At 37.1% G+C, this 21,256-nt stretch overlaps 1 long non-coding RNA gene across 1 annotated transcript in view; it reads right to left on the bottom strand.

Annotated features, from left to right (window-relative positions):
* Positions 1-13,092: 13,092 nt before the first annotated feature.
* Positions 13,093-21,256, bottom strand: part of LOC148129025 (uncharacterized) — a 172,891-nt gene continuing 164,727 nt past the window's right edge. The window contains exon 5 of the long non-coding RNA XR_015745727.1: positions 13,093-13,657. This is a non-coding gene — a long non-coding RNA (uncharacterized LOC148129025). The remainder of the gene's footprint in view (positions 13,658-21,256) is intronic.

The following is a 21,256-nucleotide window of genomic DNA, read 5'->3' as shown; positions in this document are numbered from 1 at the left end:
AACAAAGCTATCTTTAAAAAGATTTAAATCTTTTCCTCCGCTTTGACCCTGTTGATATTCTGATATTTTTGCTTCTTTAGCTTTCTTGGACTGGGGGAAAGGAAAAAAGCAAGATTAGTTGTAGCATTCTTCTTGTAATTGGGACAGAAAAGGAAAGTGACATAACTTTTGTCAATTTCATCTAAAGGTGGGTGGGTGAGGGTCAAATGAATAGTATATTTTGTCCATTGTTTTTTATCAATGAACTGTGTGTGTGTGTGTGTGTAATAGGCAGACACCACTTTTCATTGTTTCACCAATGAATTTTTAAGAAACAAAAGCAAGTCCAATATTTTCTAATGTAGTGACCAGTTTTTTCATCCTGGAACCAAAAAAAAAAAAAAAAAATCCTGGCTAGCTATCAGAGAGAGAGAGAGAGAGGAGGAGTATTCCTGCCAAAGTACATGGTAGTTGATTGGATCCAGAGTGGTTCCCTACAATGAAATAATGTGCAGCAGGCAAACTGGACGGCACTGTCTGAGCCAGTATAAGTCAGAAAACAGTCCTTTTGAAGCCCAGCAGGAAACGTTGAGTGGAGGTTCCTGCCTGATGGGTTGTGGGGCAAGTAGAGGATGTGTTCCTACTGTATGTTCCTACTCTCAAGAAACAATCAGTAGTTTGTAGTCAAGTTAGGGCCAGGTGGTCAAGGAGATCAATTCTGATTGTCCCATTATACTTTTTGTGAATTTCATTGAATAGAGACCATTAATGGCCCATTGACAACTAATACGTCATTGATACCTAATGTTAAACTTAATGTTAGTTGTCAATGATGCCTTGGCATTTTTTTTGTACGCATGGTTTTTTGTTGGTAGTGTTGGAGGTCTGTCAGTTTGTTTTCTTTTTCTTTCTTTTTCTTTTGTTGGTGATAAATAATAATAATAATAATAATAATAATAATAATAATAATAATAATAATAATAATAATAATAATAATAATGAATGTAATCTATTTTTTTTTCATTTTGACCTTTCAGGGTCTTTTATTTCTTTTTTAAGTATCTAGGGTATAAATGATTTTTCCCCTCTGTGTCCTTCGCCTCATATTTAATTTCAGTTTCTTTGTATCCCATATTTTAGATGTTTGCACTGCTGTTTTACTTCTCATTTGGTGTACATACATAATCCATGACTCATCCCAGTGAGCTTCTAGTATTTTAAGGTAGCCCCTCTATGAATAGTCGGGGACAGAGGGGGTATTCAGCAGATTCAGTTCTGGAGAACTTGTAGCTGAAATTTGAGTAGTTTGGAGAACCGGCAAATACCACCTCTGACTGGAGATTTTACAGTATCCTTCCCCTGCCACGCCCACCAAGCCACGCCCACAGAACCGGTAGTAAAAAATTTTGATCAGGAACAATATTATTTTGTCATTCAACAATTATTACTAGTTTCCCTGCAGAATATTGTTAGATCTCACAAGGTTCTGTGATGGTGCCATTATTTTATTTAAGGTCCATTGGAATTCATTTTGATGGGTGGGGTATGGGGACTATTACCTGAAAAACTGTCCCCGTGATGGGAGTGGGGGGGCTTCTGTATTTTTTTCTCAGTTACAAACAAATAGAACATTAGAGTTCAGCGTAAGCTTTTTTTTATACTAAAAGGTGCTTTTTCAGGAAGCAACTGGACTTTCTTGTTTTTTCTTTTGAAGATATCAGAGCCGAAGAAGCTTCTTGGATGAGAAGCGAAACATCTTTAAAAGAAAAAAAACAAGAAAGTCTAGTTGAAAAAGCACCTTTGGGACAACCATGACCTGGATGACTGAGAATCTCTACAGACTTTTAGCTATACAACTTGGGATGAACACCCTTGGAATGGTGTGGGACTAGGAATGGATTTCCAGATGAAAAATTGCAGAGGACAGGAACCAGGAGCACTAGTCAGGTGACGCTGAGGACACAGCTAAACCTCCAAGTGCTTCAATGACCCGCTAAAAGGATGCAAATGACCAGCTGTCTGCAAGGAATATAAATCCTTCCATTACCCACCATTCTGTCAGAGCTAAAGAAGCTTCTTGGATGAGAAGTGAAACGTCTTCAAAAGAAAAAATGAGAAAGTCCAGTTGTCTCCTGAGAAAGCATCTTTGGCACAACCATGATCTGGATGACTGAGAATCTCTACAGACATTGATACTAAAAGTTATTATTATTTTCCTGTGTCTGTTTTTTATTTGAAACATTGACCATCAGCAAATACATATACCATCCACCCTGATATTCTGAACCCAAGGTCTCTAAAGGACAGTTAATATGAAAAAATAGTTTAAATAAATTTCCTCCAGAAAAGTACTAGCATTGATCACATATTTCGGCTATCAACATACAACTACTGAGTTTAGTATGCAGCCATGAGGGCTGCCAATGAGAATCACATATTCTGGAAACAATTTTAGCTATCAGTTGGTTCATAAATAGGAATGCCAACATGGTTTGTGCCTTCTCCCACTTTTGCTTTATTTATAGAGATGACATTCTGAAGAACTTGAAAGTTTGCATGCAATTTTGTAACTTTTCAGTTGGCCTGAGAAAGGTACTCTTGCTGTAATGCTGATCCTGTCCCAGACCTATCTGGAACTGTGTTATCTCCTACTTCCAGAGTATGGCACTGTGCATCAGTGCAATGCCTCATCCACCAGCAACAGGCCAAGTTAAATATTGTATGAGTCTGTTTGCACCTATCTAAACTTTCTATTGATTTTGTTAAAAAAAAAACACCAAGCAATTACTTTACTTTGACAAAGATGGCTACCCTTAGGGGAATGTTATAAATACCTATACATAAATAAAACCAAGAGAAGACAAGATTTTTCAGAAGTCGGTACAGCGGGAAACATAAATATGGGGCTCTACTGTATTAAAGCATGGCAAAAACAAATGATTAGGTGTTTATTTCTCAGTTGCAGTATAAAAACTTTGAATATCTAATTGTGAAGTGTGTTTTTATTAAGACATGCAAACATTCATGTCAGCCATAGGATTCTGGGATTCCTCCATACAAAAATGTATGAATCGGGAAAATACAAAAAGTTTTTGAATACAGATACTTTTATACAGTATCTTTCCAATGATAACAGAAGAGCTGCAGAATCTTCTTTATTCCCACCAAACATTTGGAATTAAACATGTTTCATCAAGAACATGCCCAGAATATTTGATGTTAGATGAGATGATTAAAAAAATATGTATCACCCAATCAGTGTTTAAAGCAGTTACTGAGTCAGTATTTAAAATATGGAAGAAGGACTGGATGAGGTTTAAAGTCTGCCCATTTTAAGTAAAGAATTTCTATAATGAAGCAAATTCAAAAACTGCTTTTATGCTGGTGCATGGCTCATCAGTGCCCCGATTATTCAATATCCCAGTCAATATCTTATTCATTCAATATCTTATCCACTACCTATGACTATTCAGAGAAACAGGATCTACCTGGAACTTTTTCTCAATGACAGAAGTCAAAAGAGACAGTTAATCTTCGGTAAATAGCTGCATGAAGGAGTTACTGTAGTGACATTGGCCTCAAAGAAATGTGGGTTTGGGGTTAAATTTAATCTCTTCCGGGTTAACTAGATGGGTCAGTCAGCTCCATTTGGGAATTCCCATAGCATCTTTATCACTAATAAGGATCCATGATCTTGTAAAAGGCCTACTACTGGTATATAGGGCTTTACATCTATAAAGCAGTATTCCAACCCTCCACTTTTTCTATAGATTAAAACAGTGGAGAAAATTTCATGATCTGTTTTTAATGCCTAAAAAATATGACTTTCTTTGCATTATTATTTAATTTGTGTAATTATACGTGTTCATTGCTCAAGAACAGTCCTTTTCAAGCATGCAAGTCATTCTGTTTTTATTTTAAATATTTATGGATCAGAGATGGTATTCAGCAGGTTCTGACCAGTTCTGGACAACTGGTAGCAGAAATTTAAGTAATTCATAGAACTGGCAAATACCACCTGGCTGGAGATTTTACAGTATCCTTCCCCTGCCACGCCCACCAAGCCATGCCCACAGAACTGGTAGTAAAAAAAAAAATTGAATCCCACTGCTGCTATGGATGCTAACTTTTAAAATGCAAGTTGCCCTGATATAGAGATGTGATGGTGCAGTGGTTAGAATACAGTATGGCACGCTAACTCTTCCCACATTGCCAGGAGGGGTTCAATTCCTTCAATCCTGACTGGCTCAAGGTTGACTCAGCCTTCCATCCATCCAAGGTCAGTAAAATGGGAACCTAGTAGAGAAGGCTGTAAAACACTATGAAGTGGTATATAAGTTTAAGTGCTATTGCTATATTAATTTTCTTCTTAAACACACTGCTAGCACATGCAAAAATATGTTGAACAGCATACTGTTTTTCAGCACCTTTTTCTGTAGATGTCTATGGGAGAAACGAAAATATTACTAGACACTCTTCCATGTTAACATTTTCCCATTCTTGGGCTCAAATACCACAAAAAAGTGCTTGTCTTTGAATCTTATATGTTTGCTTTCCATGAAAATTGTATCAAAAAGGAAAAATAGAAAACTTTAAGTTCATTTACTGTTTGAAGGTCAGGTTTACCTCTACTTTATATGCAAATCTCTTCACATCATTTTCCTTTCAGCTGCCCTCTTTACATTTTCTGACTGGGCATATCCATAATGGCAGCCATTTTATGAGCTGTCAACTCTTTGTGGTGTTCTATTTTGTGAACAATGTTGTTAAGATATGTTCTCAAAATTACAAATGGGGCTATTGTAATGTATTGCTTTGGAAGTATGCTATTCGGGAATCGCCTCTGTACGCTTCAAAGCTTGTCACCACTCCACTGCTTTTTATAGCTGAGGAAGTTAGGCACTATAAATCATGAACTGACATAGCTACCCAATTTATCTATCAAAGCTAGAACTGATATCTTCTGGGTCTAAGCTATGGGAGAATGAGACGAATGAATAGATGGTTTAAATTATTCTAATTGAAACTAACAGCAGAACGGGGTTGTTCAACACACCTGAGCATGAAATAGTGGAACTGACTAAACAGATGCATAAATATTTGGATGAACATTTACCATGTTTATAGCCTTACTGACAATCTGGAACTGCTCACTGGACTCATGAAAGCAAGATTTATTTCCAGTTGACAGAATGACGATCTTGAATAGAACTGGTTGTTTGGGTTTGAAGAAGAGTTCCATGTGATTGTTTGCTAACCAGATCTCTGTTTAAGAAGCAGAGAGGAAATATACACTCTGATCAAAAAGCACAAAGCTGTCTTAGAGATTTGATCAGATTAAAACTATCTTCTGATGGATATAAGGAATAGTAACAATATTCACATGATAGCAGTTCAGGCTAGTAAGGGCAAGTCTTATGAAAAGATCAATTTTCTTTAACAAAATGATACACAAAACTATCAACAAAACTAACAATAACAACAAAATTCCCTTTGTCAACAATTTAAAAACTTTTTCAAATAATTTTTCAGTCATTTTAAAGACATACGACTCATTTCTGATTGGGCCTAGCAATGCTGAATTGTTGGCAACTGTTAATTTTCTGCAATGCCCATTTTGTGGCTAAACTAATTGGCATTTTGGCTTCTCACTGTATAGTAGGAGGTTTTATTTCTAGGAATCATACTAGAAATATTATTTGTAGAATTCTGGCAATTCTATAGAATCATTACCTTATCCCAGAGATGTCCAGACTGGTATTTTTATCATTTTTCAATATAAAACATTTCAGCTGAATACACATTTATTTTATGCTTAACATTGTCCTATATGTAACCTGCTGTCACTTAGATGATCAGCTATAGCATTATCCTAGGAAACATGCTAGTGTAAGCAAAGTTCAGGTGTTTGCATCTATATCTTCCTGCTTTTGCCTTATCTCAGAAATATGTAACCTGTGAACTAATGCACAGTTCTAGCACCTTATGGGTAGGTCTTAAATGAATCAACAAAATTTGGATGAAAAATAGTCAGATTTCAATAAGGTAATTTTTTCAAAAAGCTAGAGAATGAATGGAAGCAGAAATGTAATACTACTAGGTCAGGGGTGTCAAACTCAATTTCATTGAGGGCCACATCAGGGTTGTGTTTGACCTTGGGAGGCTGGGGTGGGCATGGCCAGCTTGACGTGACTTGAGTCGGGGGCACTTGTGGTAGCCTGAGAGCTTGAGAGCCCATTTACAGCTGTGATGACCTCCTGAAACCCTCCACCAGCAAAAACAGAGATCTGGTGGGCCGCTTTTTGTTTTTTTGTTTTTTGCAGTCTTTGGGAGGAGGTGTAGAGAATTAAGTGAACCTTTAAAAAATAGTATGTGACTTTGTGATTATATTCAATTTTAATATTTCAATGTATTTGTGTTACTTATATGAGCTATAAAGAGCCAGTTTGAGATAGTGGTTAATACATCAGGATAGAAACTGGAGACTGTAAAATCTAGTCTTGCCTTAACCATTAAATCAACTGGGTGGCTTTGAACTAGTCACTCTCAGCTCTAGGAAGAAAGCAATGGCAAATTACTTTTGAAAGTTTTTGAAAGGAAACTACAGGGACTAGTCCAAGCAGTCACCAGGAGTCAACAAGGACTTGAAGACTAAAAATTGCCATTGAAACTTAAAGTCCTGTTGGTATTTTAGCTATCTTAAAGATGAATGTTGATTAATCTTTTTTGTAATCAAGATTTTACTTCAAGTTAATGAATTATACAGATATTGGAGAGAATGTGCATGATACTGTACTGTACTCAGAATTATAATATTTAGTGTTTGTAAAGCACAAGCTATGTGCTTCAATTGCAGCAGGTTATGCCATTATTATGGTTGATCACACAATCAGCCAGATGTTTAGCCTAGATTTGGCATTTTTGTCCACCTGAGTCCTTCCCAAGGACCTGGAATAGACAGGCGTTGTTTAATAATATTAAAAGTATCATCGCTAGATGTAAACTGCTCCAAGTAAAGCTATCTTTTGCAATTGACTGATGTTGATTTTGTCAATGTCAATAATATTCAAATGCTGGTCCAGATGTTTTGGAATTACACTCTAGGTGCTTATTACTATACTACTTTGCTTTCTTATGCTTGGGGGGGGGGGAGGAAAACCGAATCTGCAGAATTTTGGACAGATAGTTATTCAACTTCTCTCAGAAGACTTCCAGTGAAGAGGAATATATGACTTCATGAAGCAATCTATTTCAGTGGTTGAAAGTTCTTAACATCTGGTCATTCTCATAATAGCTACCTGAATCTACTTTCTTATAGTGTCATCCCATTGGTTCTGGTTTTCTCCTCTGGGGTAATAGATGTGGTAATATATTTTATTAATCATTTTATCATTTTCTGTAAGGCCTTTGTATAACTAGCAGTAAGTCTAGGAGATGTGGGCATTCTTGGTGGGGGTAGGAGTATCTTTGCTCAGAGTGCCTCATTCTGTTTTGATTCTGCCAGTTTAGAAGGAATAGGAAAATGGGTGAAAGTTCAAGGTACAAGATACACAGTTGTGCTTTCTCATGGGACTTTCCAAACTTTCCCATGAGACTTTCCGTGGCTGTATGATCTCATCCTAGCAAGGTAACATCTGGGACTTTCCAAGATTGTGTGTTCTCATGCTGGTGAAGTAATCTCCTGTTGAGGTCATTGTTTTCTGAATATGCATACTGTATTTTTGCTTGTGTTTTTTCTCAATAAATACTGCTACCTGAGTTCTCTCAGGGTTGGCATTTTTTCTCAGAGACAGTTCCCTGTGTCTCATTTCAAATGTCAATCCACCATAAATGGTGACCCCGACGTGATAGCTTGGAAAGCTATACGTTTCCCGCATCCTATACTCATCGTCGCGGACGTCGACTGGGCCCTCATCTTCTTCGCTGACGAAGATAGATTCTTTTCGTGAGTATGGGGGAGATCTCTCGAAGGCTCAGAAAGAGCACATCAGGGAATTGAGAGGGATCATTGGGAATAGTTTTGGGTTTGGAATTGGCAGTAGGGTTGTGCTGTAGGAAAGAAAGAAATTGAGGACTTACTACAGTATGTTTGGAAAAATATTAAGTCATATCCGGAGGGAGGTAGTATTAAAGTAGAGTCCTGGAAAAAGATAGGGAAATTTTGCACGAGGAACCTCGTGCCCCTTCTTCAATTTTGTTAACCTGGAGGGTGATTATGGATGCATTAGCTACTTATGAACAACCGCTCCTATCACCCCCGAAGAAGGTTTGCCGCTTTACCATGCGGGTATTTTTGTTGCCGCCGACGGCACCTCCAGATAAATCTGGGGGACTGTCCGGCGCTAGCAATACTTTGTCAGAAGATAAGAGTTTACCTTTAAGGGTTCAGGTGGATGCAGTTACTGCAGCTATTCAAGAAGCAAAGAATAGAGGGGAATTATCAGGAGATGATTTGGTGGAGTTTGGAGTAGAAGTTCAACTTAATCCAGTGGAAATTGTCATGGATGCTGCATTAAATCCGCAGCGGGAGTGGAAGCCTTTACAGCTCAGAATTTTGAGGGAAGTTAAGCAAGCAGCAAAGAATATGGTGTTAGAACGCCATATACTCAGGCATTGTTAGAAGCAGTTGGTTATGGAAATAAAATGATTCCGGCTGACTGGAAAGCTCTGTTGAATATGATTTTAACTCCAGCTCAATATTTGGTGTTAGATCAGAAATGGAGACAGCTGGCAGTCCAGAGGGGAACAGCAAATGTTACCCCAGATCAGCTTTACGGAGCTGGTAATTTTACAACAGTGGAACAACAGAGAGATGGTATGCCTGAGGAAGGGTTCATTCTTCTCCCACAAATAATTTTTCAAGCCATAGGGTCTCTCCTGACGGCGAAGGTGGTGAGAAGACCTTTACTAACATCAAACAAGGGAACAATGAACCCTATGAAAATTTCATTAGCAGATTGAAATTGGCTATAGAAAGACAAATTGATAATCAATTGCCCAGAAAGAGTTGCTTTTAAGTTAGCAGTAGAACAAGCTAATACAGATTGCAAAAGATTTTAAATCCACTGGTAGCAAGTGGAGAGAGAGAAATCGCAGATTTGATTAATGCATGTAGGAAGGTTGGGAGTCAGTCTTTTAACATGGAAACTTTAGCTCTGGCTTTACAAACAGGACATGCTCAGAAGGGGAATTGTTTCAATTGTGGGAAGCCTGGACATTTTAAAGCGCAATGTCGGGCTCCTGGAGGAGGTCAAAGTCAGCAAAATAAGAGATCAATGGGACAGGGTGTTCGTCCTAAATCAGTGTGCCCAAAATGTAAGAAAGGATACCATTGGGCATATCAGATGCTCCTACAGTTTTTACTGATGGAGGAAAGTTTTGGTGCTTGTGTTTGGAAAGATAAATCTGGAATTTGGCATACAAAAGTGACTTCAGAGCAGAAGTCTGCCCAGCAGGCAGAACTTGCTGCTGTAGTTTTGGCTTTTCAAAATTTTCACAATCAGGATTTTAATTTAATAGTGGATTCATTGTATGTGTATAATTTGTTACCCTTTGTAGCAGGTTCTTATTTGTCTCCTGGAATATCACCTGATATTTTAAGATTGCTTTTGTTGTTACAAGGATGTTTGGAGCAGCGTGTGAATGTGTGTTTTGTTGCTCACATGCCATGCTCAAGACCATGTTGACTAAATTAAATAAAAAAGGAGGGAAGCTCCTGGGGCTTCCGGCGATTCAAGATCAATTAAATCTAGCTTTATATACTTTAAATTTTTTAAATTTGTCTGGTAACCCCCCTGCGAGCGCGGCCAGCAGGCATTTTTCTTCTCCTTCTACAGATGCGGTGAGACCTCGGGTGTTGGTGCGGTTCCTTCCGGATCCGGCATGGGTTCCTGCTGAGCTGATAACGTGGGGACGTGGTTATGCAGCAGTTGAACATCTTGGTCAAATTCGTTGGGTTCCTGGTCGGTGTGTTCGGCCTGATCATTCGCAGGCACCTGTGAAGGAAGTTTCAGAACAGCAGGATGGCGCATCTGTGGTTCCTGATCCTGTTGATTCTGCCTAATCTGTCCTGGGCTGCTCGGGTGCGGAGAGAGCAGCGACAGCATGTTCAGCGTGCCGGAGATTTGGGCGATGATTTGTGGACAGATAATAATTACATTAAAGATTTGCGCTCAACTGCCAAAAACTTGAACATCACCAATTGTTGGTTGTGTATGCACCTTCCTGGGAGAGTGGGAGAAGGACTAACATTTCATGGAGTGCCTTTTGAGGAAAAAGATTTAATAAAGAATGCAACCTGGAGAAAACAGTTGTTTTGTGCTACAACAGAGCAATTCCAGATCCTAACCATGGGAGGTAATTTATGGACACAAATTTCTCGAGGTCTTATCCCGCCTTTGGGAATTGCTATGAACTATAGAGATATTCATATTTTAAATAATTTTACTGTTGCTATGTTTAATGATACTATAAAGAATATTAAGATGATTAATGTAGAAATGTCTGAAATTCGTACAGTTACTTTGCAAAATCGATATGCTTTAGATATTATGTTAGCTGCTCAAGGAGGAGTTTGTGCTTTAATTCATTCGCATTGTTGTGTTTTTATACATAATTATGAGCCAAACATCACAAAAATTTTCAGGACATGGAAGATCGTATTGCTCAGCATCAATCTGGAGCTGATGGGTTTAATGCATCATTCTGGGACAGTCTGTGGTCCTGGCTTCCTGATGGATCATGGTTTCGCTCCTTATTGCAAGGGGTTGTTATTATTATTGCTATATGTATCTTATTATGTTGTTTTATTCAATGTATTCCTAATCTATTACAAATGTGTACCTCAGTCTTCCGGCGTGAGGGATCAGGTCATGAGGGAACTGTGTACTATGCCACTAAAACACCCCCTATCTTTGAATAAATAAAAAAGGAGGGAATGTGGTAATATATTTTATTAATCATTTTATCATTTTCTGTAAGGCCTTTGTATAACTAGCAGTAAGTCTAGGAGATGTGGGCATTCTTGGTGGGGGTAGGAGTATCTTTGCTCAGAGTGCCTCATTCTGTTTTGATTCTGCCAGTTTAGAAGGAATAGGAAAATGGGTGAAAGTTCAAGGTACAAGATACACAGTTGTGCTTTCTCATGGGACTTTCCAAACTTTCCCATGAGACTTTCCGTGGCTGTATGATCTCATCCTAGCAAGGTAACATCTGGGACTTTCCAAGATTGTGTGTTCTCATGCTGGTGAAGTAATCTCCTGTTGAGGTCATTGTTTTCTGAATATGCATACTGTATTTTTGCTTGTGTTTTTTCTCAATAAATACTGCTACCTGAGTTCTCTCAGGGTTGGCATTTTTTCTCAGAGACAGTTCCCTGTGTCTCATTTCAAATGTCAATCCACCATAATAGAGAACAAGTCCGCTCTTTGTCCCAAAGGTGCTTTTTGAAAAGGCAACTGAACTTGGAAAAACAAAGTCCAGTTCCCTTTTGAAAGAGTATCTTTGGTACAACCATGACCTTAATAAATGAGAATCTCCATAGATGAAGTCCATTCTTTCTTTTGTGTAATAGCCATTTTAGATAACTTGAAACTTGTTATGTTTCCTCAGTCTACTGTGTGCAGATTAAACATACCAGTTGTTTTAATTGTTTCCTCATTGGATTTAGTTTCCATCTTGGTAGCCTTCCTTTGGATTTGTTCCAATTTATTGATGTCCTTTGGGAATTGTAGTGTCCATACTGTCCTAAGCAGGGCCTGAATAAGATAGGGTGGGATAGTTACTTTCCAATCTCTGGATTCTGCGTTCCCATTAACACATTCTCAAATAGCATTTGTCTTTTCAGGATCTGCATCACTTTGCTAGTTCATTTTCAACTTGTGATCTGCTAGAACACAGGTACCAAACTCGCCATGTCACATTGCTGTCACATGATATATTGACATTTTTCCCCTCAGAGCTGGGGTGGGCGTGGCCTGCATGTGACGTATCCAGCCCACTGGCCGCCAGTTTGACACCCCTGTGCTAGAACATTCAAATCCTTTAACATATATTATTGAAATTGCTAATACAGTAATAATTATTATTTGTTTCCCCAATCCTATATTAGTGCCTTTCAGTGTTTTTCTCTCAGACTTTACAATACCTGTCAAATTTTACTGCTTGTTTCAGCACACTATTCAAGACTGTTTAGTGTTAGCTATGCATCTTAGTTTTGTACCTTCTACATATTTAATAATCAAGATAATAAAATATTGAAAAGAATAGGGCATAAAATACACCCCTTTTGTACCACATTACTGTCTAAGCTGATATGAACTTCCATTATGCCAATTGTAAAAATCACAATTGTATCATTTAGGCTATATATTGCCATGTTAATAATAAGCATATCATGGGAAATTTTGTCGAAGGCTTTACAAGATCAAAGGACATTGTGTGCAAAGCACTTTCCCAATCTATTAAACTAATATATTTCTTCAAACAAAAAAAAATATTTGGGGGAAATAAAGGTAGCCTAGTATGGCCTCTTTGTGACAAATTCATGCTGGCTTTTGTTGATTTTTATTTATATTCAAATGCTGATAAACATGCTGTTTAATAATCTGCACAAGGAACTTTCCCATGATGGACTGCATGTAATTTCCCAAGTCCTCTTTCTCTTGCTTGAAGATATTTATTTATTTATTTGATTTGTCAATCAATACAAGATAACAGGTATAAGTATAAACATAGTTTTGAATACATGAGATGGATATGTATAAGAAAAATAAAAAGGAACAATAGGACAAGGACAGTAGGCACGATTGGTACACTTATGCACGCCCCCTACAGGCCTCTTAGGAAAGGGGTGAGGTCAATAGTAGACAGTCTTAAGGTTAAAGTTTTTGGAGTTTGGGGAAGAAACCACAGAGTCAGGTAGAGTATTCCAAACATTGACCACTCTGTTGCTGAAGTCGTATTTTCTGCAATCAAGTTTGGTGTGGTTTACCTTGAGTTTGTATCTATTGTGTGCTCTTGTATTGTTATGGTTGAAGCTGAAGTATTCATTGACAGGTAGGACATTGCAATGTCCAAAAAATTAAGAAAGGAACATAATTTATTCTTGCATAGTCTTCTAGGACTTCATCAGTTCTCTTAAGTATTTTGTGATAACTACACTAATCCTTTCAATATCCTAGGACATAATTCATTTGGCCCTGGATTCATTTACGTTTTTTTCTTTTACTTTTTGCTTTGTCTGTTACAGCCTCCTTCTTCCAATCTTGGCATGATGATGGCTGACTAAAGCTTATGAAAAAAGACAGATTTCTTTGCTTTTCCTTCATTTCTGACGTACTCTCCCCACTTTGAAGTCTTTGTTGCTGCTATTGTTGTTATGGTCATTTTGTGAGCTTCTTCTGAGCTGCAGTCTTTCTGAAATAATCTCTGCAATTTCTGGAAACTATCTTCTTATACACCCTTTCCATTTGCAATACATTGATCGATTATGAGCCATCATTTCATTATGAACTCTTAGCAATCACAAACATAGATCTTTTCTATGATTACTTATTTCTAACCTGGACTTTCAAGTTTCTTTCAATACACCCGTCTGCAACTGAGTTTATCCATTTTGCTATCGGCTGTCCTTTTTCTTCCACTTTTCTCAGCAAGGTCCAAGGAGGTAGATCTTCACCTAATACAAAACAGGATAATTTGAGCCATTTGTGCTCAAACAAGGACTCTTAGTTGGCTTTTTCAATGATCCATTTGTTTGTTTATTTGCTTCTTTTGTTTTTGTTTTGGCTATCCATTGTATTTTCAGGAGCCTTCTCCAACACCAACATTCAAAACCATCAATACTCTTTCCATCCTCAATCTTCAAAGACTAACTTTACTTCTATCATATATATAGGGAATACCATTGCTTGCACAGTTTTGGTCTCACTATACATTTCTATATCTGCCCTTTTTTGTATGTACCATTTTAGAAACCTCTTTATTTAGCTATACTGGTCTTTTAAGATGCCTGCTGTAAGAATAATCCACAACATCAACTTATTTAATTGAATTTCCCATTATTCCCATTTTTTTATCCTTCATGATTTCAAGTCATTGGATCTAACTTATCTCCCATTTGAATTCATCAAATCTGATTTTTTGAAATCCAGAATACAATCTGAATCTCCCTATTCCTCCTCCCCTTGATATCCTGAATGGAAGGATAACACAGTTATTTTTTTCCGAGTGACCTTCACTTCTTCCTGTTACCATCATTTCATTAATTATTTCCTGTTGGAAAAGATTCGATCTAACATAGCAAACCCCCATATTTCTTATTCTTCTAACAAATGCACTTGAGAAATGTATTCTTTGAGAGGTAACTATCAGCAGAATTCATTTACCAAGCTCAATTATTCTCTTCTTAAGGTCAGAAGAAATATTCTTAAAATTCTTTAACATCCTTAGCCATTTGTTTGTTAATGTGGGGTATTCCAACTGTATTCTAGAGTTTTACAAATAATCAACATCAACCTTAAGTGAATTTTTTATACAAAATATCATAGATTTTTAATACAAAATATCATAGATAGAATCTTTCAACTGATAGTCACAACTGATAGTAATTTAGGAGTTCTGAAGACTACAAATGAATCTAAGCCAAATTATTGAATCAATAAATATTTAATTGAATATGCTGTCAAACTTTGTACAGTCCAAATTCCTCTGGAAATAGGTTATCTGTTTTTAAACACTGATAGAAAATAAGCTGATAAGAACAATTAATACACATAGTTATCCATGTACACACACACACGGGGGGGAGGGGGGGGAGACGATGCTTCAATGTTCAAACCAGAATAATCCAAGAGTGTAGTTTTGATTCAACATTACAATATGTCTTTCCACATTATTACAGGAAGTATGATGGAACATTATTTAAAAATGGCATTCCAACCCCTGAAATAATGTAATAATATTGAAGGGGTCATATTATAGGTTTCTAATTCTGCCCATAATCTTTTTTTTCCTTGATCACGTATTCTACAGAGCAATTGAATTGAATACCCCCAGTGATAAAATTGAAAATCAGGGGAGTTAATACCAGGCAACTTGGAGAACATATGCATTTAAATAACAACAATAACAATGCTGATGTGCTGTAACTCTATCCTGATTAAAAATTCTACAGTCCTAAACTTATATGCAAAACTGAGAAGTTGAAAAAACTTCCAGGAAGAAGACAATGAAAAAAACTTTAATAATGTAGCTGACAAGTCTGGTTGCCCCTTTTCTGATTAGGAAATTTTATTTAAAATGTTTGTGCTCTGCTCCTACAATATTGTAACAAAGAAAAACACATGGTTATAACCATGTAAATTGAACTTGATTAAATAAATTTACCTTTATTATAAAGCATTATCCAGTTGCATTTCTGGACTTTATTTTCCTTATAGATTAATATGACTATTTTTTTTAGTATAGTTAGCTCTCCTATGCCCCACCTCTCATTAAAAGAAAATTAATTAAAATAGCTTACACAATTAAAAGGATGTAATCCACTTAATCAAGAAACTGACAATCAGGTGCAGCTTTCAAATAACGACCTTATTTCATTCCAGCAAATCAAAGGTTTGTTTTGAAAAGGAAAGACTTGGCAAATCTTGTAAAGCTTGCAATAGAGCAGGCCAGATGTGCTTCTCATGGGAGGAAGTTTTTAGAACCAGCAAGAGAAAACTGTAGGAAAGGGCTCTGACTTTTATCTTGTACTCGGGAGGCAAAATATACCCTTGAGTATTGTCCCACATTGAGAGGCCAGGTGGGGCCTCTGTCTTTCAGGAAACAATCAGACTTACATGCCTGCCTAGGTCAAAAAGCTTTCCCCCCACCATATGTATACTGAACAATATTTAACATTTATTTGTATTTGAAGATGAAATGACAATCAGTTATTTTGGCTAATGCATATTCCACTGGGATTGAAATCATGCTGCTAGCACCCCACTCCCTCATCTCCCACCCCCAAAATATAGGACTTGCTTCCCAGGAAATTGGTAGTAATTGAACAAACCTGTGCATGTTTTTTGGAATGTAAGAGGCAATGGTTTTTGAGGGGCTTACTTCTTTAGAAATGTATAACAGATTGGAGCCTTAGCATTTATTTGCTACTAACATGGTTAAAATGTAAACATGAAATAAATCAGTAGGTAAGAATTAGGCACAAGGGTTATAGAAAAAGAAATCTAAGAATTTATCTCCAACAGTTTTATATTTGATTGATCAATTTCTAATTAATATGTTAAAAACAGAGACAATTTAATCCACTAACATTGAATTTGGTCAGTACCAGTAATTCAAATTTAAATATTATTTACAACTTTTTTCTAAAATAATTTGACTTTAGTATATTTAGATATGATTCATATTGATTTCTGGGAATCCTTTTTAAACTGTGTATTTACAATCTATTTTTTTGTAATCTTGCCCTATTGTATACATATATAAATACTCACAAACAAATCCTGAATCTGACTTAACCCTGAAATAAATTGCTTGTTAATCAATCTCCTTTCAACAAGTTTTGTGACGGAGGATTTCCTGGATTAAAATAGGTGCTCAACTTCACAACTACCATAGCTGATGAAAATGATGGAGACCTCATTGAACAAAATGGATTTCCCTTCCATGGATTGATTTTAGCAGGCTTTGGCCTGCAAAGAGATTTTTCATAGTTTCTTCACCTTCTTTTATAGTGACCAAGCCATGTATCCTTCTTTACAAAAGAAAGCTTCAACTTCTTGAAGTCTAAGAGACCTTTTAAAATTATTTATAGTATCACTGGAATGGCTTGAAGCTCCAGTTTTGCTCCTATCTCCATAATGCTGATGTGTCTCATCCAGCTATGCTTTTATATATATATATTTTTTTTTTAAAAAAAATTTTTTATTGGTTTTTAAAAACAAACATAAACAAACAAAACATAAAAACATCAAGCTATCTTCCATAGGTGTACATACAGTGTGCCGGTTGGTTTACAAATTGTTTTGTGCTTCCATTTCGTAGTCTTCAATTACAATTACATTACATATAATCTCATATTGTCAATCAAAAATTAAATACCTTAGTATCATTATTAATCAATCATTTGACTATACTTTTATTCATTCATGTTTTACAAGATAACCATAATTTACTTACCGTATTTGCCGGCGTATAAGATGACTTTTTTGCCCTGAAAAAGATGCCTCCAATTGGGAGGGTCGTCTTATATGCCGGGTCGTCTTATACGCCGGCAAATAGTAATTGGGAAGCACTGCGGCTGCCCGAGGCTGAGGCACTTTTGCGCACCGTGGAAACGAATCCTGTGAAGCCGAAAGGAGCAGCCAGCCTTCTCCCAGCTCCCAAGGAAGCGAGGCTCGCACCGCCCGAGCTCCGCTGAGGTATCCGGCTGGGGCTGTCAGGAGTTGTTACCGCTGGCGCGGCTCCGCGCGGCTCCAGTCCCGCGTTGCCTCGGGAAGGAAAAGGCAAAACCAGGAGCCGCTGCTGCTATTGCAAAGCGCCGCCACGGCTCTTCCTTTTTGCCTTTCCTTCCCGAGGCAACGCGGACTGGAGCCGCGCGGAGCCACGCCAGCGGTAACAACTCCTGACAGCCCCAGCCGGATACCTCAGCGGAGCCCGGGCGGTGCGAGCCTCGCTTCCTGGGAGCTGGGAGAAGGCTGGCTGCTCCTTTCAGCTTCACGGATTCATTTCCACAGTAGACAAAAGTGCCTCAAAAAAAAAAAAGTGCAAAAGTGGAAGGCGTGCGGAAGAGGGGGCGAGTATATAACAAACTATATTTTGAGTGGAAATGTTGGGGGGTCGTCTTATACGCCGGGTCATCTTATACGCCGGCATATACGGTAGTTTATTTTATAACAGTTCATATTATCATCCCAAATCTATCCTAATATCATTTTGTAGATATAAGAAAGAAGTACATCTTTATATATTTATTATTTTCTAAAAGCCTACATATTTCATTACTGTACTTTATTGTCTAACCATTGATAGAAAAGATCCCAAATTTTATAAAATTGTTTATCATCTTGTTCTCTAATTTCAAATGTCAATCTACTCATTTCAGCACATTCCAATATTTTCTTAATGATTTCCTCCTGTGATGGTATTTTCTCATTTTTCCAGTTTTTAGCAAATACAATCCTAGCCGCTGTTAATACATTTACAATCAGGTATTTCATGTCTTTACTATATATTTCAGGTAAAATTCCCAATAAAAATATCTCTGGTTTCAAGTCTATATGTTTTTTTGTCTTTTTTCCAACCACATGTGGATTTTAGTCCAGTATTTTTTAGCATCCGCACAAGTCCACCACATATGGTAATATGAGCCAGGTGTCTGATGACATTTCCAACATTTTTCGGATTTATTCTTAAACATTCTTGCTATTCTTGTTGGGGGAAAATGCCACATGTAAAACATCTTATACAAATTTTCTTTATATGCTGTTGACATTGTCATTTTATAATTTTGAGACCACAATTTTTGCCATTTCTCTAAATCAATCCCATATCCAAAATTCTTCCCCCAAGCAATCATAGTTTCTTTAACTTGTTCTTCTTCTAGTTTAATTTCTAATAAATATCCATACAATTTTAATCACTTTTTCATCAGTACCTGTCAAAATCTTATCTAAGTCAGTCAGTTTATCATAGAAACCTTCTGTTTTAGAATCTTTATCATACCTTGAATGTATTTGCTCATATGAAAACCAATTCATCTTTATACCTTGTTCCTCTAGTTTTTGCATAGATTTAAGTTCACCCTTTTCATTCATTATTTCACCATATCTAACTGTTTGTTCCTTTTTGTATATTATAGGATACGAAAATGCTTCAATAGTCGATAACCAGACTGGAATTTTCAAATAACATTGTCTTTTAATCTTCTCCCAGTTTAACCACAGAGACTCCCGTATATAATATCTTCTAAAATACCCGTGTTTTAGTTCCTTTGTACCATAAAAAAGTATGCCACCCCAACAACAAATCATGTCCTTCCAATGTCAACAATCTAGTATTTCTTAGTGTTATCCATTCCTTAGCCCACATCAGATTTGTAGCTTGATAGTACAACTCCCAATCAGGCAAACCAAATCCTCCTCTAATTCTAGCATCTTGCAAAAGTTTTAGCTTTATTCTCGCTTTCTTACCTTGCCATATATATTTCAACACAATTTTATTTAAATCTTCAAAGTAGTCTTTTCCAAGCCTAATTGGAATTGTTTGAAACAAATATAAAATTCTGGGTAATATATTCATCTTGATTGTTGAAATTCTCCCTATTAGTGACAGCTGTAAGTTTTCCCATTTTGCCAGATCTAGCGCTATCTGCTGTTTAAGTTTAATATAATTATTCTCTTTTAATGTACTACATCTTGCTGTCAAATGTATCCCCAAGTACTTAAGTACAGCTATGCTTTGATGTGATGCCATTTGGGAAAGATCTTGGGAGACTGGGTGAAGAGACACTGCAAAGAGAATGATTAGATAATAGATAACATATCCCACAGCTAGCTAGTGAATGGATGGGGCAAAAAATTCAGAACCATCCCTACTTTCTCAGGCTGTAAAGGAGATTGGGGGTGGGGAGAGAAGAGAAAACTGCACTTCCATACTTGCAAGATTCTGCCACTTAGCTTTACAATAAAGTAGAATTCGCTCATCTGATTGTGTTTCCTATCTAGTTTAGCCTTGCGGCCAACATTAATGCAAATATCTTAATATAATTCTTCCCCCACCTCATCTCTCCCTCCCCCCCTTCTACTTTACAGCCAAGAAACTGGGGAGGGACTCTTCTGAGCCTCTTGCCTCATCCACTATATTGCTGCAGGCTGTACTAACTCTTATCTGTTATCTTCATGGGTTTCTTCACCCAGTCTTCACCCTGTTATGCTAGAATGATGCTCCTGGCTTTACTAAAGGGCTGGCTTCTGCTAAGGTTAACTATTGAAGAAAACTTCATGTTTTATTTAAAGTTTACAAAATATCTTTCCTATTCGCATAAATGAAATAAGCATGCAAAAGAGAGAACTAAATATCATCATTCCTGCTTTATGTTATTGAATTCTTTGTACCCATTCCAAATTAAAGTCCAATTTTGGAAATTAGCTGGATCAGAAACAGAATTGATACATGCAGTAGTGAGCTTTAATGGTAAATAAGTGTTTCAGGTTTTTGTTTTTTTTAATGTGTCTGTTTGTGTAAGGGCTGATGTTGGTGAAGTGGGAACCGGTAGTGCTCAGGCCAGACATTTGATCAAGTGCATTCAAGATCACAGACCGGAAGGACGGCAAGGAGCCAGAAATCTATTGACCTAAAAAGACAGGAAGAAAAGGCTTAAGAATAAACACACACACATACACAGAGAGACAGCAAAATCATGGAATTTGATTTCTGTATCTGGAAGATCTCCCTTCTATTCTGCAATAAATCAATTTATTGAGTAATATCAAGGTATTGCGGTTTCTGGAAGAAAAGAGATTTATTGCCCTTCATGCCCTAAATTTTGACAATATGTGCAGCCGTAAACCAATTTAAAACATTAATAGCAAAAGTATGGAGATTCTGTAACAAACCCAAAGTGCATTTTACTCCATAATTCAGCTTGACATTGCCAGGTTATCTTTTTGGCATTTCATGAACTGACCTTATGAGAAGATTTAAGAGACAGGCAGGCAGGCAGGTAGGCAGGCAGGCCTTCAACTATTGATGTGAGGACAAACCATACATTTTGGAAGCAAGTTTGCAATTGGAATACATCAATATTTCTCTTTTTTAGTGATTCTCCTTAATAGTTTAACACCTCTTCCTCTAGACTGTACTTTGGGGGGGGGGGACAGAATTTTATGCTTTTAATGCAATTTTGCAAGATGTGAAACTGTATAGTATTTTATTCTAGCACATGCAGATTTTTTAAAAATGCGTTAGTAATTGTCATCCTGATCCTCTTAATTCTGAATGAGCTAAATGGGGCAGAACATTTCTCCCCCCTTCCCCAAACCTTGCAGAATGTCTGACTTCTATTAATGTCAAAGAATGCATTCTGGTTTCTATTACAGCCCTGGATTCTCAACCCTATAATTTCTGCTAATGTCCCCCTGCCACCTCCCATTTCACTTGTTAATCCTTTTTTGGTTAAAGGTTTCCTCTCTTGCTTTTTTTATACACAATGTCCTTTCAACCGGATATCTCAGTCTGAAGAATGACAGACCAAAGGAGCAACAAACGTGCCATA

This window comes from Notechis scutatus, chromosome Z, assembly GCF_049901735.1.
Source record: "Notechis scutatus isolate UNSWTSFEM ecotype Mainland chromosome Z, rNotScu1.2, whole genome shotgun sequence".
Taxonomy (NCBI): domain Eukaryota; kingdom Metazoa; phylum Chordata; class Lepidosauria; order Squamata; family Elapidae; genus Notechis; species Notechis scutatus.
The sequence above is the reverse complement of the archived record's forward strand: the minus strand, read 5'-3'. Positions and strand labels throughout refer to the sequence as shown.